General features: G+C 38.7%; 1 long non-coding RNA gene across 1 annotated transcript; it reads right to left on the bottom strand.

The window, feature by feature from the left end:
* Positions 1-2,643: 2,643 nt before the first annotated feature.
* LOC134488117 (uncharacterized) lies at positions 2,644-13,023 on the bottom strand. The gene is made up of 3 exons (XR_010066935.1): positions 12,816-13,023; positions 5,322-5,466; positions 2,644-3,561 (listed from the first exon to the last, which is right to left on the bottom strand). It is a non-coding gene; the product is annotated as an uncharacterized LOC134488117 (long non-coding RNA).
* Between the last annotated feature and the right edge of the window lie 326 nt (positions 13,024-13,349).

Raw genomic sequence — 13,349 nt, 5'->3', positions numbered from 1 at the left:
TTATCTTGTGGGATCCAGGAGACATGACTTCCCCGTAGCTGCACCTGCCCTGTGAAACAGCATTCCCCCTGTAAAAATGTGGCTCTTTTTAACAGGTTCTGGGGTAGTGTGTGGTGATCTGCTTCCTGATAGTATATCTTGGTTTTATGATAGTGCTTAATTTTAGATTATTTCCCAGGTGTGTGTGTGTGTGTGTATATATATATATATATTTGTCTGCTTAGTTCTTGCTTTATTTTTTTTGCTGTTTTTAAACCCAAACGGATAAACCACCTAGAGTTATTCTATTGATCATGGCAGCATACAAATTGATAAATAATTCATTAATCAATCAAGACTCATCTCGTTTTCCATGGGTGTGCTCAAAGGAAGTCCTGCTATCAGCTGTATCAGTCTGCTTTTGGTTTACTGCTATTCCAGAACAGCACATAGAACAAGCAGTTACTGCTTCAGTCTCTTTACTTATGCACACCTTTTCAGAGGTAAACTCTTTTCTCGCCCAATCAGTTGCACTGTGCATGGGTGAATCACTTTGGAATTAAAAGAATCTTATAGGAGAGCAGAGTCAGGCTTGGGTAACACATGCCTGGGAATGACATTCTCAAAAGTCCTTTTCTCCCTTCTACAAATTGCAAGAGAGCTTTTTGCCTGAATATTCTTCTCTGTTACCAATTTTTGCTGTAGAAATTCTTGTTTCCCCCCCACAAATGATTTGCATTACGTTATGGGATGTCTCCCATCTACAAAAACTTTTTAGAATATCACGCCATTTGGGGTTGATCCTCAGGACACATATTGCATTAACAATGAGTTTGACAGAGAAGCCATTAGAATCTCAACAATAACAGTCAGGCTTTTTTATTTGCATGGGCAGTAGCCTTTTTCTATTCTCTCTGCTACATTTCAACAGTCCTCTCATCATCTTAACACAATAGAAGTAGTTGCCCTCTACTGATTATTGTTCCAACTTTTCTGAAAATTGCATTGCTCTTGACCATGATGATTTCACAGGATGGTATACACTGAGTATTGTGTACCACAGAAAATATAACTGATTCTATCCAGGCTTAAGATAGTACCAGGACTTCAAATATAGGTGGAAGGTAACTGTGATGCCTACTGTTCTGAGAACTGCAAACTCCAAGCATTTTCACCCTGTACTTTCCTAGTCTTTTTGTTCATGTTGGATTGCCATGAAATTATTACCTTCCTAAAAGTTTCTGGGACACAGTATTCCTTCCCTTTCAAATACATTTATTGAAGAATCAATGCAGTCAACCTTGAACAATCTCCTGTAAAGAATCCTCTTTCTCTGCTAATATCCCAACACATTCCTTTCTGTAGCCTTTGTTCATTTTGGTCCATCGTTATCAGCCATCTGAAGATCTCCTGTTTTCTGAAATATGATCATTAATTTTCCCTTGATCCTCTTGACACCTAGATATATTCTCAAAATGCCTCCAGGCAATCATAGAATCACAAAACGTAAGAGTTGGAAAGCACCTTTGAGGTCATCTAGTGCAATCTCCTGTCCAGTCAAGTAATCCACTACTACAGCATCCAGCCTCTGTTTCAATACCTCCACCGAAGGAAAGTCCACCACCTCCAGTATTAAACAGCTCTTACTGTTGGAAAATTTTCCCTGATGTCCATCCAAATCTACTTCCTTGTAGTTTAAACCTATTGTTTCTTGTACTATCGTCTGGAACAACTGAACAATTCTGTGTCATCTTCCAGATACTTGAAGACAGCTGTCATATCTCCTCCAGATTGAACATTTTAAATGCATCCAACCATTCTTCAGAATTTTTCCTTCCAGGCCTCTGATCAACTTGGTTGTTCCTCTCTGGACAAGTTCCAATTTGTTTGCCCTAAACTGCAGTGCCCAGAACTGGATGCAATATTCCAGGTGTGATCTGACCAATGCAGAATAGAGAAGAAAACTTCTCTTGATCTTGGCACTACATATTTGTGTTGATGCAGCTTAGGACTGTTTGCCATTTTTTTGGCAGCTCATCACACTGATGTCTTAGGTTCAGTCTGAGATCCACCAAGATACCTAGATACTTCTTACACACAGTCCTGACCAGTATCATCATTCACACTTGTACATTTTATTAAACTGTAATTCTCAAGTGAGAGGGCACACCCATTTTAAAAGCACAAATCTACTGGGCCACACAAGGCCTCTGCTTCTCTATTGGGGCCACATGAGGCCTGTGGCACTCTATTCGGACTACACATTCACCAACATTTCCTTTCTGGGTCACTACCTCCATTGGTTGTGTCCACCATCTTTCCATTTTTATGAAAGGCTATTCCCTGCCTCCTTGTATCGAGGCAGTTATCATCTCCTGTTATCATCCCACCCACCCCTCCAGATGCCTTTCCCATCTGTTGGCCTATTTTTTCTCAGTCCTTTCTATATGCTGCCTCCACACTTCCACTGATACCTCCATTCTTCTTCTATTTATCATGTTTTCCTTATTATTGCAGTATTTTGGAGCAGATATGGAGCAATAGCAAGGAAAGGGCAGGAAAGGAAAATTATATTATTAAACTGAAATCTATTCACATAGCAGTGGATAGAATTTGATTTTTTACAAGGACTGAGGTTCATCAGCTTGAAATTCAGGTGCAAAATGTCAGATCTAGAAGATAAGAGACACTAAAAATTAAGGGACAAGATTTTCTAAATCCTTGAATAAATGATAGCTAAGAATTGCAATTTCACCATCTAGTTTAGAAGGAAAAAAGCATTTTGTTATTTTTTTATCATTAGTTGGGTCTTAAAGATGTTTCTTGCAATATTTCCTATTAGTCTCAAGAAAGCATACTTCTCTACCAACTCTACAATATTACATACTATGTAATTGCTGTAGAATAAGTAGAACTAACATAGACTTCAGACTAAAGATTAAACATGGATAGGATTACACCAAAAAAGGCATCGCTCACAACGAGCCATACAAATTCTCATTGAAATAAAAATGTATAAATATATTAAGCATTCAAATTACACTGATCACAGTGGAATTAGAAGGGCAGCTCTTTGAACATAAGTTCCTTTGGACACAGTGGATTTTTTTCTGATAACAAAAGATGTGAGATGGTGCTATTAAGCATGATTGATCTTTTTTAGTTTATCCAACATAATACATATTACCTTAAACTGTTTATTCATATATGCAACAACCAAGATACAGTACAATAAAACTTAACCTTTCATCTAGTGCCATACAGATACTACAAGGATCTTTGTTTAGGATCTGAGAAGAACAATGTATTAAGGGGAAGAGGTGCTACCAGTGCAGTTCTTTCAAGTTATAGGCATGTATTCCATAGTCTCATACTGTTTTATATTTGCTGTAACAAATTAAATAAGAATATGTTTTTCAAAACCAGAATAAACTATTTGAAAATAATATATCTAAATGGTAGATGCTTAACCTAAAATATTCTGTCCATTTGAAGACCAATTCCATCTTAATATTGATTTTTTTCTTCTAGCTTTGCAGACAAGAAATAACAGCAATAATTCTTCTCGAAGCTGATCCACTCCTGCCACAGATTAAAATATTAAAATTTGTTCTTAGATGTGAATATCAAATATTTGTATCTTTTAAGAGATCTGTAATAAAGCTGCTAGTTATTTGCAGAAGGCAAAAACAAGGTTTGACTTATTTTGGAGCGTACAGTATCTCTAACATATACTTGGAACATAAGCAAGATTATACTTCTTGGTACTTTCAAGGCAAGGATAGAAAGGAAAGTGGTCAATTTCTTGCCTTTAGACAGACAACTGAATTAGATTGGTTCCTGAAGCAAAAATTCTTGGAATCCAGTTGAATACAAGTAGTCCTTGACTTATGACCATTTGTTCAATGACAGTTCAAAGTTACAACAGTATTGAACAAAGGGACTTACAACCGGTCCCCGAAGTTACAACTGTTGCAGCACCCTCGTGGTTGTGATCTGAGTGCTTGGCAACCCATTCACACTTATGACCAGCTGCCAAGCACCCCATGATCACGCGATTGCCATTTGCAACCTTCCCTGCTGGCTTCCCTAGAAAGTCAATGGGGAAGCCAGCAGGGAAGGTCGCAAGTTTGCTGTGGTAAGTCTTCCCCACCTGTGCACCCTTCCCAGCCCCTCTGCGCTTGTGCTACGCCAGCCACTTGCACACCATTCCCAACCTGCACTACACCCACGCGCGCCCTCCTCGACCTGTATGGCACCTCTTGCACATCCTTCCCATCCTGCACCCCTGCGCACCCTTCCCAACCTTTGCGGCACCTCTTGTGCACCCCCGTGCGCCCTCCCCGACCCGCACTGCACCCCCATACCCTCTTTGGACCTGTGCACCTCTTGTGCACCCCCACCACACCGCCACATACTCCCTCACTCTTTTCCCCACCCAGCAGCAGCCACTTACCTACCTGCCAACCTGGGACTTGTAACTTCCTGCTGGCATCCCCACTGACTTTGCTTGTGGGAAGCCATAAGGAAGTTGCCTTGCCTAACGACTGTGGGATTCAGTTAATGATGGCAACTGGTACTGCAGGGATTCCCATTGCTAAAGGATGCAGTCATGTTTTATTTACCACATCGCTTAGCGACGGAAATTCCAGTCCCAATTGTCATCATAAGTACTGTGAAATGCTGGGATCAACATTCATAAGATTGAACTGATTGTTACTTACAATTCTATTTCTGTGTTCATTCAAGTATGAGGCTTTAGACAATGCAAAATTAGTTCTTGAAATTAATTAATATAATATGGGATGGCGATCACCAGTCCATTCAGTTTTGAAAGGGACTAGACTAGGGGTGAAGCATCTTTTTTGCTGAAAGTCACATGCTATTTGTGATTGGGCTGATACCAGTAATGAAAACGATAGCCACTTTTTCCCATTTGTTACGCACTTTTCTCTCTGCCTCATTTTTTATCTTCCTTCTTTTCCTGTGAACTACTGGGGAAGGGAACTATATGAACTGTGCAAACTATTCAGAAAAGTACTTTCAAACCTACTCTTTGAAGAACTGTCAGCCCAGTGGAAGTACAGTATCTTCCATGCATGTATGTACGTACTCATATAGGAGGTCCTTAAAGCAGTTGCACCAAAAGAGATGCAGTACCTTGATACTTTAAGAAGCAAGTTTGTAAAGCTGTAGAAAATACCACTTTTACCAAAGTTCTGAACTGATCATTGCTATAAATACTTTTACGTTAAAATGAGGCAAGTAGCCTTAGAGCCACAGATCATCCATCCTCACATTTAAAAAGTACAGAATAAAACTACGAATCAACATATGCTTACCTGCAAGTAAGCCCTGCACTGCCAAACATTACTATTAGCTGCTGTGACAGAAGAGTAGAGCAGAAATACAAAAATCCTGGGTAATGCCCACCTTCTTCAACTTGTCAAAAGAACTGGAGTGAAGTCAATCTTGGAGATTCCTTCTCTAATAAAAATGTGAATATGACACATTTATACAGTATGTGTACTTGCCAGGAGCTACCAAACCTACCAACAAGGAAGAACAGGGCAGAAAATTAATAATATGTATTATTAAAAGTACTAATTAAAATTATTTGGAAAACAAAGTATTCTGCTCACAAAATGAGTTGACTCCATCTGCATATACCACCCATTCTTACTTTCACACACAAATCATTCTCACAAAAACATACAAGTGCAAATACGTGTTTCCCTCCCTTCTTCCAGCAGAAGCAGCAAAAATGAAAGAAAAAGAGAATATGGAGATTGGATTAGAAGAAGGGGTAGCTATACACAAGAAGGAAAGAAAAACAAAAGGAAGGAACAAAACTAAGTGGAAAGAGGTAACCAAATGGGGCAGGAAAGATAAGGTGTGTCTAGGTGTTACAGAAAGGGTCAAATTTATCAAGAAATACAGTTCCTCCCAAGCAACAGCTAATCTTCAGAGGCAATCAAACTTTACTTTTAATTGTTTCTTCTATTTTTCTCAATGAAAGTAAGATAACTCATCTCTCCCCACTATTCAGAGTAATTACTGGAAGAAAAATCTCTCTAAATGGTATTTTTCTGTCAGCCAGTTTAAATGCCCTAACATGAGCAATGTACATCTAAATATATATATATATAAATAAATGACTGGGGTCCATGATGAAAAAAAATCAGTAATGAGAGACCAGCTCCCCCAAAGAATGGTTTGATTACCAAAACAGACATGGCTGTGATATTAGTCGATAAGACCACCTCCACTCCTAATCGTATGGCTAGCTTACTGGGTAAGAATGTAGCAATATGGCCACACAAAAGCTGCAAGAAAGTAGGGTGAAGAAACATTCCTTGCTTTACAAAGATATACACAGTTGGAACATGGAATATGAGAGGCATGAATCAAGAAAAATGGTAAATAGTTAAAGCAGAAATGAAGCATGCAAAATTGGATGTCTTAGTAATCAGTGAACTTAGAGGGACTGCAATGAGTTGCTCTTACTCATTATATGCTATTCAGGGCATGAGTACATATGAAGGAATGAAGGGGCAGTGATTTTCAAAAAAGGCATTACGAGGTATATGTTTAGGAATACTCCAATAAAAGATAGAATTGTATATATTAGAATTAGTGAATTATTCAAGTTTATTCATCTACTATAGATACAGTGGAGAAAGCCCCTAAAAATGATAAATGCAATATCTAAGAAGAATGTAGTATTACTAATAGGTAAATGGAGTTCAGAAGTTGGAGAAATGGATGAATGTGGAATCCAGTTTTGGATTGGGTAAATAATGCAATAGACAGATTAATAGAGTTTAGGGAAAATATTTGTTTATTGCCAGTATCTGTTTCAATCAAGATAAATGCAGACTCTAAACCTGAACATCATTAAAAGGAGAATTTATCAAACTTGTATAGCCACCCATTTCACAGAGAAGTAATTCAATATTAGAATCAAATAGCCTTTTTTTGTTTTTAAGGAAAATGGAGAAGCCCAATCTAGTCAACCAGGACATTTCCAGATGCAGACTGTAGAACAGACCATTAACTATTGATTTAGAAAATGGTAAGAGTGGGTATTCCACAAGGTGAGAAGAGGCAGGCAGAATAGAAGATCGATGAAAGGAACAATGAGGACAATGAACTGTTTTGAGGTTCCCATTTTTCTAAGCACATTCCACAGCTTGACATGATCAATATAATAGAAGGCCCTTCTATAATCAACGAAGCACATACTGTATTTACTTTTGGGGTTGCATTATTTAGATTCTCTTTTTTTATATATATAAGAATTTTATTAGATTTAGAACAAGGACAAAAACTACAAAAAAGAAAAAAAAACTACAAAAAGAAAAAGAAGCTAAAAGAGTATGAAAACACAAAAAGAGGGGAAAAAATTAAGTTACATAAAGAGGTGACTTCCAACTTTTAACAGCAAGAATATGCAACAATTTTCCATAATCAATCCCTTACTCTAAATTAAACCAAAATCACGTTATTTCATTAATCATTCTATTAGCACATTATAAAAATCACTAAATACATTTGCTCCTTCCCCTTATATTAAAAGAAAAGAAAGAATACAAACCTCCTAATCAACTTCCCCCCAAAATAACATTTATTTCCTTCCTACTACTATTCTATACTTTTCTGTCTGCTATAATAGAAATCAAACTAAAAAGCATATAAATTGTCTGCCATTATCGTTAATAATACAACAATTATACTAATCTTAATCATATTAAACCTAAAACCAAACAATTATTATTGTGTCTTATTAAACTTAATCCAAATCATTAGAGAGAAGTGAAGTCAAACCCTAAAAGCAATCCAGATAATTATTCTTAAACCCTTACCCCACTTAAAATAGACCAGAGCATTTACATATCTCCACAATACACACAAAGCATTTTTCATAAAGGAATCAAACAACCCAACTGCCCCCTTTAAAAACTCTTGACTTCTCAGCAAAAAACCTCCCATAGATTACAACCCCTTCTTTTCCATAACATTCCATCAAAAAGTCAGTCTCATTCATGGCTTGCAATTGGTTCTATTCCTTTAAATTCTTCAACTCGACTGCCTGGTCTTCGTCTGGCATTTTAACAGAAGCCTCAATCTCACTGTTAGTAGAAATGTTTCCATCATTGTTAAGCTCTTCAATTTCTTCCACAACATCCCCAGCCAGATGACACATTTTAGAACTGATGTCCCAAATATCTTGCACAATAACTTGACAGGAATCAAAAAGAATCTGTTTAAGCTCACAACGGAAATCCGAGAAAGTCTGCTTGAAATCCTCTATGTCTCACACAGTAGATTATGGTGCCCCCTAGGTACTTAACTAGCAAAAGTAGGAATTAATGGAAAATTTCCAAAGAGATGTTTACACAAGTGAAAGTACGGTAAGAGGCAGCTCCTCAGGGAAAATAGCAGCAGAAAGCTAGAAGTTCAGAACAGCAGACTCAATGTGTAGGAAAAATAAACTCTTCAAATTTAATGCAAAAATAGTAATAGGGAGACAATTACATGATCAAAACCCTTTTTAATATTTGGATGAAGAGCAAAATCCAAAACTTAAAAAGAATTTTCTGTAAAAATTAATCCCAAAAATAACAATAAGCACCAAGAGAGCTCGCTTCTCATTGCTGTAAAAAGCCTCTCTTAGGGTACATAAACTTAAAAAGAAATAAATTGGATGCTTTAGAAATGGGATGGCTGGTCTTACTGTCCCTTTAAGGCTACAGTGCGGCTTGGAAATGATGACATCCTAGCCTCCTGGCAGCTCTTACCAGATTAGCGCGAACCCTGCTTACAATCCTCTGGCTGCAAGTTGCTGTTCTGGAGGGCAAATGGGATGATTCTGAGCATTTTCTGTCTGTGAAAGCACTCCAGGGCTTCAGGAAAAACCTGCCTGAGCCCCCAAAAAACCACCGCATTGTCAGTTCTGCCTGTGGAGCCCGTGGACACAGCTGTTCAGTCTACCATGTACCCACCGGAAATTCCATATTATCTAGGTTCTCAATTATCTACATGCTCAGCAATAATATCTTGTGTTCCTTGACCTTTTCTAAACACAGCTTGAACATCTGGCATATCCCTTTGCATATATAGCTCTAATCTTTGTTGGATGATCCTAAGCATTATTTTGCTAGTGTATGAAATTAAGGATATATTGTATAATATTTGCACAATCTATTAAGTCTCCTTTCCTTGATAGTATGTAGACTAACCTCTTCCAATCTGTTGGTGTCAGCCTTGCGAGGTTGTCCAGACAAGCAGCACACCAAGATGAACTAACACTACTTTATCATAAGGTTACATTAACAGAATCTTGCAAGACTGAAAATATTTCTCCCCTCCTCTTTTTAGTCTCCAGAAAACTAGGGAGGGTCCCTTCTGAAATGCTTCCCATTCTTTTCCCCCACCTGTGGACTGAGCTACCTCTTATCAGTCCATTGCCTAGGCTGTGGGTCTTTGTCCTGCCTCCCAAGGTCATTCCCACATACACATCTGGACACTGTGTTGTTCTCCAGATTTGCTGGCATAGTTTGGTTAGAACCTTTACAGATTCTTCTTCTGTTGCTTGCCAAATTTCTGTGGCTATTCCATCAACTCCTGTAGCTTTCTGACTCGGTAATGATCAGAGTGCTGATTTAACTTCATTTTCTAGTACTAGAGGTGCTTATAAGTAGCAAATATCTTCTAAGATATCCTGGATACTGATATCTCTACTGTACAGAATTTCAGTATATCCCTTCCATCTTTGTTTAATCATTTTGAAATCAGTTATTATCTGTTCATTTAGCACACCAATTTGAGGTTCAAACTTCCAATGAGTTCGGAGATCTTTTGAAGACTTGCCTTGTTTTTCCATGTCTGTTTCCATCTTTATTGTCTTTACAGATGTTGCTGTAATACTGCTTGTTGTCTCTTCTATCAGCTCTCTGAAATTCTTTGTTAAATTCCTTCCTTAGATCTCTGTCTTTCTTGGTTTTGACTTCTCTTTTTAGCAATTTCCATAATTTGTTCTGACATCCAGTTTGCCTTCTTCTGTTGCTTGGTCTCTGGCAGTCTCTTTTCACATTTATCCTAAACAACTTCTTTGATTTCCTTCCACAGGTCTTCTGGTTCCCTATAAATGAGGTCAAGGAATTCAAAACAATTCCTAATGTTCTCCTTGACAAACGTGGGTATATGTCATGAACACTGATGGTGAGCAGGAGGGGGCCCCTATCCAGGGTGGAAAACGCATGCGTAGTAGCGAGAATTTGAGCTTTCATTCAAAGAGACACAGAACAGACACACCTTGACTTTTGGGGTTTATCTGTATGGGTTTTCTCATACTTCTTCAGTTTGTTAGGATTTTCTGTCTAATGTAGCAGTAATAAAACACTAGAGACCTATTCCTCATCTCGGCGTGGTTCCTGCTTGTTAGGACAGTATATGCTCAAGATCATATCATGGAAACTGGTTGTCTTTCTTCTTCCCCTTTAGTTTAACTTGGGACTTGCACATGAGCAATCTGTGATTTGTTCCACACTCAGCCCCTGGCCATATCTTTGCTGTTATAACTGAGCTCCTCCACCTTGTAACATTTTTTTTTTCATCCATCCAATTGTGTCCAATTCTTGAAGGCTGCCTGGACAAGTCCCTGCAGTTTTCCTGACAAGGTTTTTCAGAAGTGTTTTGCCATTGCCTCCTTCCTGGGGCTGAGAGAAAGTGACTGGCCCAAGGTCACCCAACTGGCTTTGTGCCTAAGGCGGGACTAGAATTCACAGTCTCCTGGTTTCTAGCCTGATGCCTCAACCACTACACCAAACTGGCTCTTGTTACAATAATATAGTCAATTTGATTTCTGTGTACTCCATCTGGTAATGTCCATGTATATAGGCATCATTTCAGTTGTTTGGAGACTGTTTAGCAATAAACAAATCATTGGATTGGCAGTAATTGATGTTATTCTTCTGTTTCACATCAGTTTCCTAGGCCATACAGTCTACCATAATTTTTCTCCTTAATATTTCCAACTTCAACATTCCAGTCTCCCCGCAAGCAGCACATCTTGCTTGCCTGTTCTGTTTATTTCAAATTGAACTTCACCATAAAATTCATCAACCTCCTCTTCTGCATCAGTTATAGGAGCATAAACTTGGATAACTGTCATATTAAAGGACTGTCTGTGAAATCCAATTGATATTATTTGGGCATTGATTGCATTCTACCCAAATACTGTCTTTGCTATATCTTTCCTCACCATGAAAGCAACACCATTCCCTTTTTGTTTTTCACGTTCTGAGTAATAAGCAGTATGATCTTCTGACCAAAAGTGTCCAATTCCACTCCATTTCAATTAGCTGATGCCTAAGATGTCCATGTGTAATAATTTCATTTCATGCTTCACTATGTTGAGCTTTCCCACATTCATGTTTCTTCTGTTCCATGTTCCTGTGGTAATTCCATTTTGCAATTTTGGATTCTTTTCCTTCACAGTAACATCACCAACTAGACACCCTGAAGGCCTTTATCTAGCCACCTCATAAACACTATTAGTACTCTGAAAAGTCTTCAGCAATTCCACAGTAGCATGTTGAGTGCCATCTGATCAAAGAGGCCCATCATATGGCACTATATCATCAATCACTTTATATTGTCCATCCATGTGGCTTTCTTGGTAAAATGCAGGATTGGTTTATTATTACCTTCTCCCATACAGTATGAAATGCTCTTGCCATTGTCACTAAAGTGATATTCTGCTTCTGGAATCTTCCTATATTGCTGCTGCCCATTATAAGTTCCTGCTTGTTTTAGGTGGGCAACAGGGATGATCTTCACATTTGAGTGACCCTGCTAGGATTATATACTCTTGGCATATGAGTGTTCTTCACTCATCTCTCCCAGGAACAGCTCCCCTTCCCCAATGAAGCAGCATAGCAGGAACTGTGGGGAAGCAGTTGTTTAGACAGACAAAATACACGAATTGGCTTAAAATGTGCTTGCTTGCTACTATTTCCAAAAGTTGTATGATTCAAAAGAAAAATATTATAATATGCATAAAATGCACTTCACTTTTTTCCTAATATTCTCATATTGCCATAATATGAGTTGCAAATATAGCTGCAACTGCGTATTTAAAATAATTTTTCAGCCCTAAAACTCATACATTCAGTTCACATTAAACACTAAAGCATATGATTTACTTAGTTTTAGTTTAGCCTATTTTATGAAGACAGCTGTTTTATAAACCAGTGGTTTACGGTTTAATATCTCAGCCAATTGTGGTTCACTCAATAAATCATGATTAAGCAAATAATAGCTTAGAACCATACCCAAACCTACCAAAAGCTCTAGATTCAATGATACTGGGTGTCAAAACTGAAGAGAGATTTATCCTGGAAGTATTCACTCTTAAAAAATTAAATCAGAAAAAAAAATCCCTAAAAGGAATGTATGCAGTACACATTTAACATTTATAAGGCTTACCAAATCAAGGTTTAGTCTTTTCTATCTCGTATCTTTTTCCTGAGCAAGTTCCTGTTTTTTCAGTAAGTATTTACAGTTACTATACTCTTCATGAAAGGAACCCTAACTTCCAAATCGTAATGCTGCATGTGGCGTTGAGGCAGACCTAAGCGACATGGCCTGTTCTTTTAGCAACTAGAGACTAATTAGAAAAAAGAGGGAACTGCTGCATTATATTAAAAACCAAGCCACAGGTTTGTAAGTCATAGTTAAAAACGCACTCTAAGAAAGTTAGTAACAAGTTCGCAGCTGGCGAAATCCAGATCTCTGGAGCCGCCTCATTAGCAGCGCCCAGCGCACTTTACCTGCGATGACACTACGCCTCAACCTGAAGGGCCGGAGGGAGGCAGCGCGTTTATCTCCGGGCGGCGACCAGGAAAGGTGAGAGAAGCGCTAGTTGGGCCCCGGCCCGTGTCGAACGTCTCCATGGCGACCACTAAGAGGCCGCCATGGCGACGGAGGAGCGAGAAGGAGCCGCTGCGGGTAAGAACGAAGCTGCTGGGGGCGTCGAAAGGAGCTCTACCATTTTCTCTCTGCTTTCCACGTCTCGCCGACTGCCTCCTACAATTAAAGCAGGCTTTTCGCTGAAGCCAGGGTTGGGCTACACCTTCCTGGCCCACTGCTTCGTCTTCAAGTTTAGTTACCTCCAGTAGGACTTTCCTCAGTCTCTCAGTGCCCGGTCTTCTTACCCCTCTTTCCTCACATGAATCTTCGGGACAAAATGTAGCCAATGCTGCTCCATTCCTTGCGGGTTTGGAACCAAAATTCTGAATTTCAAAACTCCTTGTTATGAACGGTAACAGAGGATTCTAGCAATGTGTGGCTTCTCTAACGTAATA

Source organism: Candoia aspera, chromosome 1 (genome assembly GCF_035149785.1).
Source record: "Candoia aspera isolate rCanAsp1 chromosome 1, rCanAsp1.hap2, whole genome shotgun sequence".
Classification (NCBI taxonomy): Eukaryota; Metazoa; Chordata; class Lepidosauria; order Squamata; family Boidae; genus Candoia; species Candoia aspera.
Note: the sequence above shows the minus strand (reverse complement) of the source record. Positions and strands in the feature narration are given on the sequence as shown.